The following is a 17,181-nucleotide window of genomic DNA, read 5'->3' as shown; positions in this document are numbered from 1 at the left end:
GTCAAAGACACTAGAAGTTGTCCCAGCCACCTGGTGTTCAGGCTCAGAAGAGGTGGGGTCCTCCTCTCTCGAGTTGGCCCGACCTCCTATCCCCTCAGCCATTGCCCCAGATGCCACCTGCCAACGTGCCCGCTTCTGCCTCGCTTTTACTCTGGCCCTCGGCACCTTCTGCAGAAACTCACACCCTCTCTGCCCTCCATGACATCTCACGTTCTTGGTTTCCTTCCCTCCCCTCTGGCCATTTCTGTCAAGTCTGTCTCAGGCTCTCAGGTCCTCTTCTCCCTCTACGTGTTCCCACTGGATACCCTCAGCTCCTCTCCTGGATGATGACTGTGACATCTGGGTTTCCCAAGGGCCAGGCCCACAGTTCCAACTTCTGCCGGCTGGCAACTGCCACCTGGATGACCTATGACCCTTCAGGTGCATGGTAGCCTACAGGGAACTCACTGTCTCCCTTGGTTGCCCAAATCCCAACCTTGGGGGTTGTACTCAATTCCCCTTTCTCTCCACCACCCCCTTGCATGCCGGTTTCTGCTGAGTTTGAAACTTAAGGAGCTTACAGGTGCAGACCCTCCTGTCCCTGGCCAGGCCCTGCCCCATTGCTGTCTGCTCAGCCCTCCCACCCATCCCCCGCACGGCGGACGTGGCAACTGTGATAAGGCAGAGGTTATCAGGCACTCTGAACCTCAGCACCCTTCAGTGGCCCCAAGTGGCCTTGAGGACAAAGTCCAAGCACTCTGGCCACCTCACATGGTCCTGTGTGACCGGCTCCTGCTGCCTCCCCACCCCTCTCTCCCAGGACACTCCTCTGGTCCCCCTCACTACTGGTGGTTGCCAGAATGTACCAGCTGTCTCCTATCCACTTATTCTAAATAAGCTGACATTCGGAGGCTTAAGGCACACACACATTTTGCGGGGCAACTCTCTGGCCCCACTTTACATCAGCCCATGTGCAAAATACATTCCCACCGTCCTGACATCCCCCAAAGTCTTCACCTGCCGTGCCTCCACCTCTTACCGTCACATCATCCTATCCCTCTGGCCCAGGTTGACCGTGTCCTCTCAGGCCTGGACCACTGCAGCCCTTGGCCGAGAAGCCTCCTCTCTTTGAGCTGACAGAACATTTGGCAGAGAGGGACCATGCTGTGTGTTGGTGTCTGTCTCCAACGCTTTTCATCTGGCTTTGGGATGGGGCTCAAGTAATGTGTGTAGACCCCCAGGAGCAAATGAATCCAAGAGCTTGGCTAGAATTGATAGACAAATCAGCAAGATCCCCGGACCCTCCTGATTGAGAAACAGGAAACCAAAGCTGGCAGCCAAGGAGGAGACAGGGAGATGCGGGGGTCACTGCCGGCCAGCTCCAGCCCGGCCACTGTGGACCTCAGAAGACAGGGCTTTGGCCCTGGTGCTGTTCTCTGGGAGTCTGGTCTCCGGCTGGCCTTGAACGAAGGTGGACTCAGCTAAGGTGACTTTTTCCTGACTGGCCCGGGAACGTCATCGGTCCCCGGACTGGGTGACACCGGGCACCCCTACACGCTTGCGTTCTGCCGCAGACCCTGAACTGGGCTCGAGTCTGTGGAGCAGTAGGCGGGCTCTCTGAGGAACCGCTGTCCACAAGGCCACAGGCGTGGCTCGTGGTGGTGCACAGGGCACCGCCTCGCAGGGAGGGCCCTTCTCCACAGAAGGACCAACCCGGCCGAAAGCACCCGGTGCCCTCGGCGCCTAGCACGGGGAAGGGCCTCCACCTGCCACGCCAGGCCCGGGGGACCTTTCCCGACACCCTGCCCACCCACAGGGCTCAGCTTCGCTCCTCCCGGAAGAACTGGGGCAAACTGTCCCGTCTTGGTTTGGAGCCATGGGCCTGGGAGTGACGCTCATGGCCCCTGGCCAGGTGGGCCGGGGCTCCTCGGGCTGCTGAGGTTCCCAAGCACTGCCCTTCCTGTGGGCAGGGCGGCCCTGCAGGCAGAGGGAGGCTCCCACATGATGGTGCCCGGGACCTGGAGCAGCCCGGGAGGGAGGGCCTCGGGCACAGACACGACCCGTCCTGGGTGCCCCTCAGCCCACCCGGTCCCAAGCTCCCTCCCAGGGCCCCTGGCCGGATGGCCCACTGGGCCATGGCCAGTGGTCAGGCCTCTTCTCTAGGACACCTCCGTACTGGGGAGCAGAGCAGGGTGAGAGTCACCCTAGCCCCTGCCATCCATCCGTGGGGCCAGAGGCCAAGGGGGCCGGCATGAGGGCTGCTGGCATGGGGCCTGGCAGCCCCCAGAGAGGCCCATGTGGCTGTGGCTGTGGGGGCAGGGGCCACAGGGTCAGGGCTCCCGGCCTCCCTCTTTGGACCAGGAGGCAGCACTTTCATTGCAGCTGGTGCCAGGCCACGCCCCCCCCCATCTCATCCCCCACCATCCACCACTGCCTTCCTGGCTCTCAGCCTTAGTGGACATCTGGCTGTGAGCAGGCTGGGGGAAGGGGCACCACGGACGAGAGGGTCCGGGACCTGGGGGAGGGGCAGCCTGGACCCTGATGGGCTGCGGTGTGGGGCTCGCTGAGGGGGGACTCTCACTGTATCTTGTTGTCACTGAGGCCCTGCTGCTTCCACACGACCCCCACGCCTCCCCACACACCCTGGGGCTGCACTTGGCCTGGCCTTACCCACACCGGGTTGCTTCCTGGCTTGGTGTCCTGGCACACAGGGTATCCACTGCCTGTGGAGTCCCTGTCCTCCCCCTTGGCCCCACAGCTCAGAGCACATTCTTCAGGTGTCACTCTGCTCCCCCTCATGCATTGCAGAGCTTCCCTGTCTGTTGTCTCCTGTACCTGGCCAGCTGGCAAGCCCAGCGCCAATGTGGATGCCTCTGTGCACCGGCTCACCTGGTGTCGGGCCTGGGCACTGCAGGCCCTCCACAAACGTCTCCTGAATGAGCAATGTTGAGTCGGGATAGCTGTGTAACCCCACCCAGACCTTCCCAGCACCCCACTCTGTTGCTGGCCCTGAAGACAGAGAACCAGGACTGCTCACGTGTGGGACTCGAGGTGCATCCTGGGGTCTCAGCACTGGCCCGCAGTTGTCTGGCTACCTGGCTGGCTCCTGAGGCTGCTGCCACTTGTCAGGGCCCCTCCCTGCCCGGGTTGCCCCCCTGCTCCTCCTCCTGCACTCCTGGTGTGCGGTGTGCTGCCTCCTCATTCCCGTGGCCTCATCCTGCCTGCCGGTGAGGACTCGGAATTCCTGGGGTGGAGCCTAGATAAGTGCCTTTGAGTCCTGTCTCTGTGCTCTGGTGTGCCTCACTGCCTGCAGGCACCCTTGGGTAACCTTGGCACTCTGCTGGCCCCAGGCGTCCCCTAGCTTTGTCTCCCACTGCCCCTCATCTGCCCGTCCCATCCCTCTTCCTCTCCAGGCAGCCAGCCAGAGCCCCATGGCTGCTCCTAGCCTTGTCTTTATTTGTGCTCAGAATGCTGAGTGTACTTTCCAAGGACTGCGCTGGCCACCCCCTGTCCCACCCCGAGGTGCTTACTGGGCACAGGCTGAAGAGGAAAGGTGGGCAGGGGCGGGAGTGGGATGAGCTGCCCCATCAGCCCATTGGCCATCCCTGGGGAACCTCTGCCACGGGTTCCGTGACCAGTCAGCCACAGGCCTTGGTCACTGCAGAAACTGGAGCCTCGGGTTAGCACTTGCCACCTGGGAGGGAGAAAACGAGCAAAGTGCGCCTCTTCAGATGATGAAGGACAGCGCGCCCACGAGGAGGCACGGAATCCCACTGGATGGCTCCAAAGTTGTATGCCGAGAGCCTGGCTGACTCCCAGGGCTGCAGGGGCCCTGGGGTGGGCCAAGGGGGAAGGCTGGCTGGCCCTGCTGGCTCCTTGCATCAGCACTAGAACTTGCTCTATCCGCAGTGCTGTGGCAGCGCCGACCTGGACCCGGGGCAGTCACATGGAGTCCACGTGTGAGTGTACACCAGCCTTCACAGGGCATAAATTCACCTCCCCAGCCATTCAGGCAGATTGGCAGGGAGCCTGCCAAGGTTGAAACAGCCGCGCACACGCACACACTCATATCTATCTAATTAAGATTTAATTGGACCACATAAGCTGTAGCCAACAAAAGGGACAATAACCAAAAAGACCAAAATGTTCTAATATAAGCTTAGTATAGAGCTTGTTATGGGTTGAATTGCTCCTCTCTCCCCCACTTATATGTTGAAGTCCTAACCTTCCTGTACCTGTGAATGTTACCTTATTTGGAAATAGGGTCATTGTAGATGTAATTAATATGAGGTCATACTGGAGCGGGATGAGCCTCTGATTTAATATGATTAGTGTCCTTATGAAAAGGGGACATTTACACACAGACACACACAGGGAGAAGTCCGTGTGAGGCTGGAGGCAGAGTTGCACAGACTAAGGAACACCAGAGATGGCTAGCACAGCATCAGGAGCTAGGGCGACACCAGGAAGACCCTGCGGACAAGTGGATTCTGGCCTCCAGAGCTGTGGCACAATAAATGTCTGTTGTTTTAAGCCATTCAGTATGTGGTACTTTGTTATATCAGCTCTAGCAGACTAATGGAGAACCTTACTAGTTTCAAAATGCCTTCTCATCTACTGTGTCATTCAAAGTACAGTATCCCAATGAGGCAGATGGGCTTCGCATTCCACAAATGAGGAGACTGAGATTCAGAACATTTGAGTGACTTTCTCAGAGTAATTCAGTCAGTTTGAAGCAGACCCAGGACTCAAAGCAACTCTTTCGATTTTAAATCTAGATCCAGAAAAACATATGAGCTCTAAAGTCTCCCAGCTTCCTGATACAGCCAGGTACTAATTGTATTTTAAACGGTATATTTCTGAAGTATTGGGCCTGGCAGATACTGTAGATTGAGTGAGTGAAGGCAAATTGTCCACTCTTACTCTATGCACTATCCTACCTTGGATAAATTGATTCCTATTTCACAGAGAGAAACAATCTTTCTCTTTTTTTGCTATAAATATCCCTCCTCAGCACTGCTTTAGCTGCACCTCATAAATTTTGCTATGTTGTACTTTTATTTTCATTCACTTCAGTGTACTTAAATTTTTTCCTTCCAACTTCCTCTTTGCCCCATGGATTATTTAGAAGTGTGTTGTTTAGTTTCCTAGTGTCTAGAGATCCTTTTTGCTGTCGTTCTGTTACTGACTTCTAGTTTGATTCTCTTGTGATTGGAGAACGCACTGTGTGTGATTCCAGTTCTTTCCAATTTGTTAAGGTTTATTTCATGGCCTGTGATATGCTGTATTTTGGTATGTGTCCCATGGTGTTTTTAAAGAATGAGTATCTACTATCATTGGGTAGAGTGTTTCATAAATGTCTATTAGATCCTCTTTGTTGATGGTGCTATTGAGTTCTTCTATATCCTTGCTGATTTTTTCTCTAGTTGTTTTGCCAATTTTTGAGAGAGGAATGTTGAAATCTCCAACTATAACTGTGGATTTGTCTATTTCTCTTTTTGGTTCTAACTGTTTTTGCTTCACCGGGTTTGCAGCTCTGTGGTTGGTGCGCATTTAGGATTGCTCTGTCTTCTAGGTGGACTGATCACTTATCATGATAAGTTTTTCTTGTTGTTGAGATGAATTTTTTTATTTTTACACAGATGATTTTTTTCTTTTTACCAGTTATAGTTTTCACGACATAGGGGGCCCAGCAGCAGAGGAAGATCCTGGAGGGAAAGGGAACTCAACTCAGAGGAGGAAGTTCCACTCTCTTTGGCTATTCTAGACCCAGATTAAGGAGAAGGAAGGAAAGCCTCACTCCTCTCTGCCCCTCACCATGGAAAAGGGGTGAAGCCACCAGCGAACATTCTCCCCTGCTTGGGAGCTCCGACATAGCAGAGGCACGGATGGGGCTGGGGCTTTTGATAAGAAACTTGGAGTTCCATGAAGAGGTGTTTGCTTATTCTACCTCTAAGCCAGACCCAGCTTTAACAAACAGGGGCAGTTCATAGCTGACATTGAAACCAGGTCCTGAGTTTATTACTAATTAATGGCATTTCTTTAAACCCTGCTCTAAATTACAGCTTTTCTTAAATATGCATCCCAACATAGTAATTGATAATTAGTTATGTTAACTAAGAGCTTATCTTTAGAGAGAAAGCATAATTTAGTTGGCATCTAACAAACGTCTGTGGAATGAATGATTGAACAGATTCGACTGGTTCCCAGGGATGATGTAGGTCTGGGGATAGTTACTGAGATGGCAACTGAGGCCCCAGGAGGAAGTAGACTGCCTTCAACAAGTGGCCAAAAATTCACAGATTGGGCAGAACCAGAGAAAGCTCTGGAAAGGGTGGGCCCTGGAGCTGAGCCATGAAGTAGAAGTTCACCAGGTGGAGCAGGGAAGGAAGTTGTGCCAGGTGGGAAGAACATGCGCAAGAGCATGGAAACATGAAAATGCTTAACCTGTTCAGGGACCTAAAAAAGACCCCTTGTGGCATGTATGCATGTGTTCTTTTTGGCGTAAAAATGAAGCTGGAGGCATAGAGGGACCAGACGTGCACAGCCACATGGCTGCTGCATCAGAAGAGGGGCTGGGGGTGGGGATAGGGGAGAGGGTAGAGGCTGCCTCCTTTGTTCAAGAGCCTGAGGATGCTCCCCAAATACCAGCTCATCTCCCAGAGCCCCTGGGACACACACACACACACACACACACACACACGCACACTCTTGGGCCTCGTCCACTCCCACTCCCTCCCGCACACTTCTGCCTGCAATCACAGCATGCACTCCCACACGTTCACGCATGCCGCCTCACCTGCTCTGTGCGGCTGCTCACACGCACACATATACGTGTACACACACGCGCAGACACACACGTGTCTTTACCTCTGCTGAGTGGAAAGCAGACACATTTGTCTTTGGGATGCCAATTTTAGCTAGCTGCCTCGGGCCAGCCCCCTCCCTGGTCCCCTCTTGTGCTGGCTCTTGGCTCTCCGTACCTTCCAAGGGGTGGGTGAGGGGTGGCTGGGCAAGGTAGGCAGGACGGGGCCCAGTAAGCCTGGTCCTTGATGGAGTGTGGTGGGGTGGGCCTGCTGGGGGAGTGTACAAGGCCAGAGCCTTTCAGAAACCCCCAAACAGCCTGCATTTGTACTAAAGGGAGCAGGGCTTTGGGGTCCCATGGCCATCACCCAGTCTCCAGGCTGGAGGCCTGCACACGTGCTCTAGGGAGGCTGCGGAGGGAGGAGAAGTGGAAGCACCTAGGAAGAAGAAGGAAGCCTTTGCACCTGGAGCTGCATTCGAATTGGATATGGGCGGCCGGACAGGAGCCAGGCACCGCAGGATGGGACGGCTCAGAGGCTGAGCGAGGGCGAGGACATGGGGAAGATTTGCATGACGGATCCCTGCAAGGGAGGCAGGTCTGGGCTGGTGGACATTGGGCCTTCCCGGGGTGCCCTCACATCCCTGTGAGATGGTGGGTGGTTGGCTGGGTCCACGGATCTGGGACTTGGCTGCAAGCCCGGGCCAGGCCCAGCACGTTGCAGGCAGCTGGGGCAAGTGCTGCAGGCTCAGTGTGCCTGGCTTCCTTCCTGCTCGCCCCTTGAGGCTCCAGCTCCAGTCACACCTGACTTTTGCACCGAGCTGACGCACATTTTGCCTCCTCTGGTTATGACCTTGTTTCCTCTTGACTTTGCCTCCCTGTGTGGGCAGACGCTGGAGGGAGGTGGGCAATGACTATCTGGAACCGCCCCCAGCCCAGGACCCTGATTTCTGCCAGTGGCCCTGGCAGACACCTCCCACCCTCACCAGCTTTGACCTGGTCCCATGGGGACCAGGGGCTGATATGTGGACTCAAAGCTCCTGGGCAGCCCCCACCCAGCAGCCCGAACTCCGCTTTGGCTCCCCTGCGGGCCAGCCGGTGGCCCTGGCTGGTGAAGAAGGGGGCCAGAGCTCTCTAGGGGCACCATCACCACCACAGTGGGTAAGGCCGCATCTCTCGAAGAAGGTTCCAGGCCCCCTGGTCACAATAAGGGGAAGTGAACAGAGGAGAGATGGAGTGGGCTGGCCCTGTGTGGACTGCTGTCGGAGCTGCCTGGTGTGTGTATGGACTTTGAGGAGGACCTCTACTCTCCCTCCACCGCCCTGGGGGAGGCGTCCACTTCCTGCCCCTGAGAAGTGGGCCCATAGCCTCCTTGGGCCTGGACTTCCACCGCTGGCTCGGACCCTTCTTCCCTGGAGGGGCTCGCTCACTTACCACTGATGGCTTGACTGCACCCTGGACCCTTTCTCTAGGCCCCTTCCCTGCTGGAGTCACAGGGACCTGCTGCAGAGCTGGCGCCCCCAGGTCCTCCTCTGCCCCCCAGGTCCTCAGCTGCCTCTGGTCTGACCAGTGTCCCCAGCATCCACTCCCCCTGAACCTTGGCTGCCTCGACTGCCTGTCCTAGGCCAGCCTCAGACAAGGGGAGAACGGAGCTGCGGGTGGCAGCCGACTGAATGGGGAGAGGGCCAGCCAGGGGTGCCGGGGCAGGGAGGGGAGCCTCCTCAGCCCCTCTTCCCCCGCAGCTCCTCTTCACCCCTGCTCATTCCCCTCCCTCGGGACTGGCAGCCTATAGGGCCGTGGCCCCTTGGAGTGTGGCCTCCATGCCTGGTAAGCATTGGCTTAGGGGTCAGTGGCCTGGCAGGTGGCCAGAGACCTGACTGGGGGGAGGAGACCTGGATCTAGGGACAGTGAGGACCCAGAACGTGGCTTTGGTGATGTGTCTCCTGGGGCCAGGCTGCGTGGTTTCAAATGGGCTCCTTGCACCTGGGGCCCTGTCAACCACGGCTCTGATCCCCAGGACATCCTTCCAAGAGGGAGAGGGCACAGGAGCCATGCCTCAGTGGCAGGGGCCCATTGCAGGGGCTGCCCAGACCACCCTCCGCTCCCTGCTCTGCGGGAATGATGGGCTCCTTCCTTCCTTCCTTCCTTCCTTCCACCAATAGCAAAGCACCTCTGACATGCTATGTGCCATGCTAGGTGCTAACAGAAAAGTGAACAAAAGCAAGTGACTGTTGTCAAGATGCTGACATTCGAGCCAGGGAGCCAGTCGGTTACCCAGATAAAAGGCAAGTTTCCCAGAGTTCAGGGTGGACCTGAGCCCAGGCACCCTCCCAGAGCCCTTTGGAGCCAGCATGGCTGTGGCAGGTCCCTGACTCTCCAATGCCCTGCCCTCTGGTGACCAGTGGGCCCTGGGTGATAGTGCCCCAACAGCTGTGAGGCCACCCAGGTCTGGAAGCCCTGGGCTCCCCTAGGCCAGCCTGCTCTCTGCAGCGCCCCGCCACCACATGGGAACCTCCCCTCCTTGTACCTCGGATTAAACAGACATTCTGTCTCTTGGCTACGACCATCACTCCTGCCATCCACGCCATCTGCCCAGTCTCCCCATCCTGACACATAAACCCAGGGATGCCTCAGAGAATGGGCCTGTCAGGCTGCCCTGGGTCTCTACTGCTCCCCCATCCCATCAAGGCCAGAGATCATGGGGCTGAAGCTGCAGACAGACAGACAGATGGGCTGTCGGGCCTACAGGGAGGAGGGCCATTGCGGACAGAAAGGAAAAGGCTGAGGCCACCAGCTTTGGAGGGCACCAGCGGCCTTGGCCAGAGCAGCATTGGAAGAGGGGTGGGTAGACAGAGGCCTATGAGCAAGACAGTGGTGGCTAGAGGGGGTCTCGTGCACTCTTGCCCTGATTCCCAGTGGCCTGGCCCTCATGGTCAGTGGGAACTCGCTGGGTGGCATGTGGGGTCCAGGACACTTTCTGAACCAAGGCCACTGCTCTTGTCCCTCAGGTCTGGAGCAGCACCCTTCTGTGAATCCCTGGTGGGCTTGCCAGGGCCTGCGGTCCTCACCCTCCCCACATCTCAAGGGGCTCCTTCTCACACCCCCATTCCCCCTCCACCCATTGCAATGTCCTGGGGCTACCTAGCAGATTAGCATGAGACTGGGGGCTTCAAACAGCACACAGGTCACCTCTCATGGCTCTGGAGGCCAGAGGTCGGAAATCAAGGTGCTGGGGGGGTGGTTCCCGGAGGCTTGACGAGGGGTCCTTCCTGCTTTTTCCAGCTCATGAGGCCTCCAGGCATCCTTGGCCTATAGACACCACCCTGTCTTCAGACGACCTGCTTTCTGTTTCCCTCGTCTTTTATAAGGACACTTGTCACTGGATTTTGAGCCCACCCTCGTAATCCAGGATGACCTCCTTTCCAGGTCCTTCACCTTGTGACATCTGCAAAGACCCTTGGTCCTCACTGGGTCACATTCACAGGGTCCGGGATGTGGACATATCTTTGGGGGGCCACCACCCTCACAGTGCGGCACACTCACAGGCAGCCCACTTCTGAGGACAGCAGCTTGTGGGAGTTCCTGGGTGGCCCCCGCCAGCCTGTGTTCCTCTCTACAAGGGGTTGTCACCCAGCCCTTATCCAGCATGTAGCTGGACAGGAGTTCCCTCCCCAGAGGGGCCTGAGTGTGTCTGCAGCTGGGCACGTGCACAGCTTGCGGCCTGAGAGGTCTCCATGTGTGACTGAGAGAGGGCCAGATGGGAGCAAGGACAGGCCGTAGGGAGGGACAGGGGGGAGTGAAGGGCAGAATGGGTCCCGGAGATGCAAGGGTGGGGGCAGCGTGCAGAGCCAAGGGAAGGTCCTTTGAACCCTTGAGCATTTTGCAAGAGGGATCAGCCGTGTCTTGAGAACCTTCTGGTAAGCTTTCTTCTGTCCTGCCCCCAAACCTTTGCTCACGAGGTTGCCCCAGCAGGAGGCCCCTTGCCCTTACAACCCCAGTCTGCTTCCTGCTTCTTTTCAAGATGAAGACTCTGCTCTCCCCTCCCCCTCTGATCCCCCAACCTTGAAAATTATGCAGCCATGTAAATGCCATTCGCGGTTAAGCCGTGGTTGCTTTTCTTTCCTGCCCAGCATTTTGTTTTCCCAGGAGTTAATAATTGTCCTTTGGCTTACTGTTTCCCATCACTTATCACTAATTCCACCCTAGACTCGTCCCAGTGTGTAAATGTTCTCTCAAGACATTCAAACACACCAGGCATTCAAGGGATTTCATCTTGAAGCAAATCTCTGCGGCAGAGCCTTCTGACTGGCTGCAGGCTGTCAGACTGGCTGCAGGCTCTCAAACTGCCTACGCCCTGTCCCTGGGCGCAGGGGGCAACCTGAATGTCCCTTTACCATCTCCTGGGGAAGGCCCCCACCACATGTTGCAGCCCTCAGTCCCTTGCTCCGCTGTGTGGGAGCCCTCAGTTTCTGGTCAATCCTCCCCTACACTGCCACGATTTTTTTTTTTTTTTACAATAAGCGCGTGTGTGTGTACTGCTTGTGCAAAGTTTTACAAATATATTTAAAAAGAGTGAGACGAGTTGAGAAGCTGAGGCTTGGATGCCTGGCTTGGCCTCTGCTATTCAGTGTGGCCTTGAGTAGACCTCTGCCTCCCTAAGTCTTGTTTCCATTATCTATAGAACCACAGGTTACCACTGGGTTACTCATTAACCCTTCATGTATTCATTCAACAGACTTGGTTTAGCAGTGACTCTTAAGAAAACTGTTTACGGTGGGAAATGTCAACCATGAGCAAAGGGAGAGAGAATCGTTAATGAAACCTCGGGGACTGATCAGCCAGTGTCAACAGTCATCAACAATTTGCTGGTATTTTTTCATTTATACCCTTCCGGGAAGATTTTGGGGAATTGATTATTTTGAAATAATTCGATTCACAGGAAGTTGCAAAGCAAAGCTGGTGCCCCCCTCCACAAATCACTACTCAGATCCTTGTGTTACCTGTTTTTATTTAAAAAACATTTTTTTATTGAAGTCTAGCCAGTTTACAATGCTGTGTCAATTTCTGATGTACAGCATCATGTTTCAGTCATATATATGCATACATATATTCCTCTTCATATTCTTTTTAGATTATTACAAGATATTGAATATAGTTCCCTGTGCTAAACAGTAGAAACTTGTTGTCTATCTATTTTATATATATTAGTTGACATCTGCAAATCTCGAGCTCCTAATTTATCCCTTCCCAGTCCCTTTCCCCCTCCCACCCCGGTAACCGTAAGTTTGTTTTCTAAGTCTGTGAGTCTGTTTCCATTTTGTTAATAAGTTTGTTTGTGGCTTTTTCTCCCCTGTGCTACCTCTTTATAGATGTGTTTTCTGGAGTGGCTGTCCCATTTTACATGCCCACCAGCAAGGGCTGAGGGACCCAGTTTCTCTACGTCCTCAACAGTGTTGGCCATTGCCACTATTTTGGGGGGAGAGGGAGGTAATTAAGTTTGTTTGTGTATGTATGTATGTATGTATGTATGTATGTATGTATGTATGTAATGGCGGTACGGGGGACTGAGCCCAGGACCTCATGCATGCTAAGCATGCACTCTACCACTTGAGCTGTACCCTCCCCGCTTCTGTCCATTTTCAAAGTAGATTGTTTGCTGTTGTACTGTGGAGCTTCTCCCCACGTGAACGCCTGGCCTTTCCAAGGTATGTTTGTCAAAACTGAGAAGTGAACATCGGGACAATACCAGAACTAAACTCCAGACTTCATTCAGATTCCCCCAGTTTTTCTACTCATGTCCTTTTCTGTTCCAGGATCCCATCCAGGATCCCACAGTGCTTTGCATCTGGGGCATTTGGAAATAAATGCTAGACATCATGTCATTTCACAGATAAAGACGTACCTATGAATTTCTAACAGATAAGGGCTTGTAAAGACAATGTCACAAATCATTATCACACCTAATGATCGATATTAGCAATAGTCCTTAATGTCACCTAGTAATGTCACACTTTCCTTGATTGTCTCAAAGATGCCTTCTGATGGCTGGTTTGTTCAGCTCCGAGTGCTGACAAAGTGCATACTTAGTGTGGGGTTGATTTGCCTCTTAGGTCTTTTAAAATCCAGAACAGCTCCTTCTACCCTCTTCTGTGCCATCTATTTATCGAAAAAGCCAAGTCCTTCTTTCCGAAGCATTCCTTACAGGCTGGATGTGGCTGATGGCATCCTGCTGATGTCTACCATGTTCTTTTGTCCCCTGCACTTCTTACAAATAGGTAAAGCAAGAGACGTGATCAGATTCAGGTTAAATTTTGTGGCTAAGACGACTCCTCAGGTGGGGCTTGTCCAGTTGCCCCCTTGCAAAGTTAAGCTGGATCGGTAGGTGCAGATGGGGGTCACTGGAGCCTGCTCATTTCCACCCAATGGTTTTAGTAGCCATAGGTGATCATGTCCCCCTGATACAGTCCTAGTGGCCTGAGGGCTTCCTGCCTCAGTGGGATATCCTGGGGCCATCTTGTACATTTCCTGCTCTGGACCTAGATTGGCACATTTCTCCAAGGAGTCCCCGTTCCTTCAAGAAGGAAATGGTATTCACAGAGACCACACTAGGCACTGCTGAATACAGTTACCACTTCCTCGCAGTTCTTTTTACCCTAAGCTATATCCCTTTAGGTACAATCAAAATATCATGTTTTCAAGACACATGAAATACTTCTTCATACAGCTACGCCGCCACCTTGACATGCTTATGTTCATTTGTTTCTGTTTGGTTTTGATTCTCTGGGATTGCTCTGGTTTTTTTTTTTTTATTTTTTCAAATGACACAGAACATTTTCATGAAACAATACCTGTATAGTTATCGCCTCATGTTTATCCTACAAAAGGTAGCATATTGTTCTCTGCCTTGCTTTTGGACACATCATTATGTTCCTGGAGACATCCTGGGGGTAGGTGGTGCTTGGAGCTCTTCCTCATCCCTTTATCCAGCTGACTCAACTAGGCTGGAGTGACAGACGGTGGAGTCGTTGCCAGTGCTTTGCTGTTACTGACAAATACCAACCCTTGACCAGTCTGTAAGACTCCCAGCTTCTTTCGTTATTTCAGATGCGGGGTCAGGCTCTCTGGATGCAGTGATCATGGTGGAGACTGCTGCTTGCTTCCCGAGTGCCTGTTTGCCCATTCCTCTCTGGTAACAGATCCTTAGCTGGGCCCTTGGTTGTCTGAATACAGACTACATTGCCGAACCTCCTTCACAGCTGGGTGTGGTCATGTGACCAGTTCTGGTCAGTGAGATTTAACTGGGAGTCTTGTCTAACTCCTTCTGGGAAACTCTTTGTTCCCAGAAATGCTGGGATTCTCCTTGTTCACCCCTTCCTCTGTTTTCTCCCTCATCTCCATTCTTGTGTTATGGCTGGAGCTCTGGCTACCATCTTGGATCAAGGCAATAAAGGCCACACCCGAGGAATTATAAAGCAGTGAGTTGGAATGATTTGGAAGGAGTCTTGATCTCTAATGATTTTTTGGAATATCCATACTAGTCCAGAATGTTTTACCTCTGGACTTCATTAATGCACAAGACAAATAAATGTCTCCTTTGGTTAAGCCACCATTATTCCGAGTTTTCTCTCATATGCGTAACTGAACCTAATCCTAACTGACAGAGGAGAAAACCAGTTGGGGAGGGTGTAGCTCAGGGGTAGAGTGCATGCCTAACATAACATGCATGAGGTTCTGGGTTCAATCCCCAGTACCTCCATCAGATAAATAAATAAACAAACCTAATTACCTCCTCCCAAACAAATTTAAAAAAAAGAAAACCAAAGAGATGTGGTCTCTGTCCTTTTCTAGTGGGGGGCAGCCATTTCATGACATACTATTATTATTATTGCTAAACTATGAAAGAAAAACACAAGGCTGCCCTCTCAATGAAAAACCAAGAGTGACAGAAGAAGAAATTAATCTTAGATGAACGTATTCAGATTTTTGTAGTCAGGAAACCAAGAAGGAAAGCATTTTTATGTCTGTGTGCATGGAAGTTTTATGACCTTTAAAAAGGTACAAGTTGATTTTGTTTCTTTCAGTATTATACACTAGATGCTCTGAGTGACCTTTCTGATGAAAATAGCTAAAATTGCTGAATGAAAGACTTAAAAATCACCCTTTTAAGTGAGCCAGTTAGATGGAGAAAAAGTAAGAAATTCCAGAGTCCAAAAATTAAATCAAGACTGGAACCCAGAGAAGTAAACAGAACACTGAGGCCAACTTTCACCTTGAGGGCACTTGTGGACATTGGTGAAGGCATGGGTTTTAGTTGGTTTTATTTGTTCTTGTTTTTCAATTTTAAATTGATTTTTTGTTTGGAAGTGTTGTTGAGATTTATACAGCTGCCATTACTTTAGCTACCCAGAATTCTCCAAAAAAGTCAATGTTTTGAATATGCCAGTCCTTTCCCATTTGATTTATAGATTGAATACAGTTGTAATCTAAATACCATTTTAAAAATGGAGCTGGACAAGATACTTCTCAGATGGATGTGGAGAAGCAAATGGCCAGGAATAGCTAAGACAGAAAGAGGTGAGGCTGTGCCTTGGCAGGTTCTGAGACTTGTCCTAGAGGTCCTGCATCTGCGATGGTGTGCTGTCAGCAAAGAGAGGGACACACAGTCTAGTGGGGCAGACGAGAGAATGTGGAAGCACACAAGGCTCATGGAGAAATTCAATGTGTGACGAAGCTCACACTGTAGGTCAGTGGAGAAAGTAGATGTTTCCTAGTGAGCGATGCTCGGACAGTTGGTTCTCCATGTGGAAAATGAAGTCTGATAACATCAGATGTTGGCAAGCCTGGGGAACCACAAGAAAACTCAGATAGTGCGTGCAGGTAGACCTGAGAATCGGTGCAACCCTTGGAAAAGTGATTTGTCCTTCCTTAGCAGAGTGGAGGATGCGTGCTTCCTGTGGTCCAGGGACCTCCCTCTGCATGTGATCACTGGAGAGACCTGTGCTGGGCATCAGGGCACATGGCCACGAACATGCAGAGCAACCATCTTTGTAACAGCATGAGAAGTGAAATCAACCCCAGCATCCATCAAGCTGGCAATGGGTCTAAATGGATGGAAGTCAGTCCTGCAGCAGAATAGAATGCTCAGAGGACAAAGGGACCCCAGCTCTTACGGAGCACCATGGGTGAGTCTTGGAATTCCAACATTCAATGAAAAAGTAGCTTGCAGAAGAATACACACAGCACGATTCCATTTATATAAAGTTGGAATCAGGCAGAAGGAAACAATATGTCATGCAGGGATGCACACAGAGGTGGCGAAACTATAAAGAACCCGGGGGTGATAAATGCCAAATTCAAGAAAGAGGCCACCTCTGAAGCGGACGGGGCAGGGACGTGAGAGTCCCTCATGGGCAACGTCACTTTTCTTTTCTGCAAGCTGAGCGGTGAGCACGCAGGGGCTCGTGGTGGTGGTCTTCCTACTCACATGTATTTTGTAAATATTCTCTTGTGTCTTCTGCATACCTAACAGAAACGGTTTTAAACATGAAGAGTTCTGCTGGATTACCTGTGGTGAGACACCATGATCCTGTGTTGGCCTGAAACCTGTCTGCATTGTTGCCTCGCCAGGGAGCTGGAGGGCCCAGTGCTCTGACCCTGAGGCCTTGGTCAGGCCAGTTGGAACCCCAGGCTGGTGGGTACCCGTGCTTAAAGTGCTGAAATACTTCTGCTCCCACTGGTAAATGGCAGCTCCAATGCTCCACACCTGCTGGTCCCCCGCCCACATCTTGATCCTGTAACTAGCACCAGCCGGTACAGCAGAGGCCCTCTGAGACCCTGCTCCAGCCCCCGGAGCGGCCTCCCTGCGCCCCCCCCCCCCCCCCCCCCCCCCCCCCCCCGTCGAGGGCGGTCGAGGGCGAGGAACACTGGCTGCTCTGCGAGGAGAGAAGGCTCAAGGTTACCTCCGCCCACCGGATTTGTCCCCCCCCCCCCCCCCCCCCCCCCCCCCCCCCCCCCCCGTCCACAGCCAGTTTGCCTAACAACCAGTTCACTGGTTGGCCTAATTACCAGGTCACCTCCAAGCGCGAATTTGGAATTCAAATGAAGGAGTTTATTTTCACCTTTTATTCCAACAGTGGCTCCAGCTTAATCAGTTCTCTAATGATCAATTTGCCTAATTAACAAAAATTAAGCATTTTGAAACCAATTCACCGACGGCCCTTCTGTCTCTGTGGTGTGTTTCCAAAGATTGCTTGGCTCTCCTGGGGGCTTTTTCTTCTTTCAAAAGCAGACATGCATTTCCTAGAGCTGTGCATTTGCCCTTGGACTTGGCACTGCCTCCCTCTGGCTGGGCTCTGGGGGCAGCTGGGCACATGCCCGGGTGACACACACGGTGGCCCTGC

General features: G+C 52.8%; 1 long non-coding RNA gene across 1 annotated transcript; it reads left to right on the top strand.

The window, feature by feature from the left end:
* The first annotated feature begins 11,513 nt into the window (after positions 1 to 11,513).
* Positions 11,514 to 16,641, top strand: LOC105076088 (uncharacterized). Its single transcript, XR_006728081.2, has 3 exons — positions 11,514 to 11,649; positions 15,711 to 15,963; positions 16,311 to 16,641. It is a non-coding gene; the product is annotated as an uncharacterized LOC105076088 (long non-coding RNA).
* Positions 16,642 to 17,181: the final 540 nt, after the last annotated feature.

The sequence above is a fragment of the Camelus bactrianus genome, chromosome X (assembly GCF_048773025.1).
Source record: "Camelus bactrianus isolate YW-2024 breed Bactrian camel chromosome X, ASM4877302v1, whole genome shotgun sequence".
NCBI lineage: Eukaryota > Metazoa > Chordata > Mammalia > Artiodactyla > Camelidae > Camelus > Camelus bactrianus.
The sequence above is the reverse complement of the archived record's forward strand: the minus strand, read 5'-3'. Positions and strand labels throughout refer to the sequence as shown.